Source organism: Palaemon carinicauda, chromosome 15 (genome assembly GCF_036898095.1).
Source record: "Palaemon carinicauda isolate YSFRI2023 chromosome 15, ASM3689809v2, whole genome shotgun sequence".
NCBI classification, from domain to species: Eukaryota; Metazoa; Arthropoda; class Malacostraca; order Decapoda; family Palaemonidae; genus Palaemon; species Palaemon carinicauda.
The window spans coordinates 73027403-73030157 of NC_090739.1; positions in this window are offsets into that span (position 1 = coordinate 73027403).

Below are 2755 nucleotides of genomic sequence, written 5' to 3' on the forward strand. Positions count from 1 at the left end.
ATGCTTTCTTACATATTCCTAGAGGGAGTAAGTTCGTATTCAAACGCTATTCTAATCTCAAAATAGTAAAAAGAACTATTGTAGCTTTTTTTTTATATAAAGTAATGAATTTAAACACGAAAGTAGAAAAAATATTTATTGCAGTAGTTTCTAAACCAACGAGAAAAAAGGCAAATGTATTTGAGGTATTCGTTATGCTCATTGAGATGGCCATGGGAACAACGAAATTAGTTATCGGTGGCGATTTCATTCTTTGGATGATGACTACTCGAGCAGTGATAAAGCTGCCTTTACTGAACTAGAATCATATCAGTTGGTTAATATGAATTGTATAGTTCACCAAATTTGAGTAGCCATATGTTGGATTTATTTCAAGTGATGGAATGAGTAACATTTCATTAGATATTAGTGTGGAGAAGTGCACTATTTCTCCAGCGCGTAAGTTTATAACTCTTACACTACATTTATGGAAAATCTTTCTAAAGAAATTAACTGTTAGAAATAAAACAAGTTATCGATCTTTATTGATCAAATTCCCAAGAAAATGTTTCCTATGGTCATGGTAACTCACAATTAATAGGCTCTATGCGTTGATCGCATTATACTTTTATACAATAAGGTGAATAAAATGAGTATGATAACATGTGCCCATTGATGAAAAAGACTACAATTGGTAAAGATAGATCTACAGTACTTTATTCCATAGGGGAGACCGGAGAGAAAAAAAAACTTAGGCACAGTGAAGTCTGTTGAAAATAGAAAATGCATGGAGAGAATACTAAATCGTAATATGCCAATATAATCGCCCATTAGGGAAGAAGACGACTGAACACCAAATTAAAATAATCCAGGAAATAGCAACAGATATAAGTTATTTAGTCTACTAAATTGTCTAATTGGAAATTTAATGAAAAGAAAGCTTATAGCTAAGTATAAAAGGTTAAAGTTGTCTGATATCAGTTCCAGTTTCATCGGAATAGATGCTCACTAGAACGTCACCCTGACAACCCCAACCCCCAACCCTGATGTCTGACCACAGCACTGGCCTCCCCTGTAAACATCTTAAACTCGCGTTCCCAGGCTGGGATCTATCTGCTGCCATGTGAATACTAGGCAAACACATTACCATTGTACTAGCCAGGAGGCTATTATCAGAACTAGCCGATAGATTTCTAGACTTTTTTAAAACAAAATAGTTGTAAATGGATGTTTTGCTGATATTTCGAATGAGATTGGTGCTGAAGCAGAAGGACAATCAAGATAAAAAAGATTTAATACTATTACAAATGATAAAGTCATCAGTATTGTTAAGAGGCGAAAGATAAAAATGAATTGTGCGAATGGTCTAACCTGAATTAATAGAACAACAACATTTCTGGTCATGCTTAAATAATTTCGAGAATGGTGAATGCTATTATTGACAAGTATCCTCGATCTAAGAAGTTGCCTATAGTTACACCAGTTCTGACAAGAACCGTTGGTTATTAGGGCTGAGTTCATACAGACCTATTTTGAGTTTATCGTTCATGTAAAAAATGTTATGTAAATCTTGAACAACTACATGGTCATTTTCGAAGAATGGAAGTAGTACCGGATAACCAGTAAGCATACAGAGGGTTAAATTTTACCGAGACAGCTGTATGGTATGATTTAATCGATAGTCTGGGTATAATTGAAGACAAATGTGGTACCCTGATTTTAATTGACCTAAGTGCTGCTTTTGACTCGATTGTGCAGGAATCACCACTCTATGATTTATAGGTATTGATGATGAAGCTTTTGAGTATCTAAAAGATTACTTGATTGACAGAAATTATAGTGCATTAATTGGAAATTCCTACGAATCGTATGATCCATTTAGCAGAATGGTGCCTCAGGCAAGTGAACTAAACCAAATCCTATTTTAGGTTTATGCTATTTATCTATCAAAAGTATTACAGGGACAAAGAATGAAATCCAAGGTATTTGTAAACTATACACAATTTTACTTCATAAATGACTTTGATAATACAGCTTTGAATTTAAACCACATTTTTACCACTGTTAGTGATTAGATGACAATTAAAAAACAAAACTGAATTAAAACAGTATTATTATATGGAAAAAAAAAATGAGAAACCTTGATGACATCCAAATAGATATCAATAACATCTTGGTCTCCATATCTAGAAGAGTTCGTTACCCAAGGTACATCACTGAACTGTAATTTACCTCAATGCTCAAATAGATAATTAAATAATCACTGGTTATCACCTGAGAAACATTGTTTTTATAAAGAAATAGGTAGATAAATGTTCTGAAGAAACTTTGTGATCGACTGTTATTACTATTATTGACTACTGTAACTGTATCTATGACAACCCACCAAAAGTACAACTTGAAAGATATTAACTAATAAACAGAGGAGGAGGGTTGTTAAATGGTGTCTCTCCCCTTGAGAATTGGTTACCCTTGTACTGATTGAACTATAAATTTTGCCTATTAAGGTAGAATAGATTTTAAGGTATGTGCAATGACTAGTCAGGAGCACTGGATGTCCAAAATATTTAAGAGAATTGCCACATATTATGTAGCGCACTATACAAGAATAGTTATTTAGAGCCAAGAGGCACCTTTACTGTCGGTTCTAGAGCTTTCAAATGTGTGGCCCTAAGATTGCATAACAAGCTCCCACAAGACATCCGAAAATGATATTAAGGCTTTGAAAAAGTTGAAATTTGTTTTTTTTATGAAATCCTATTATACCATGGATTTG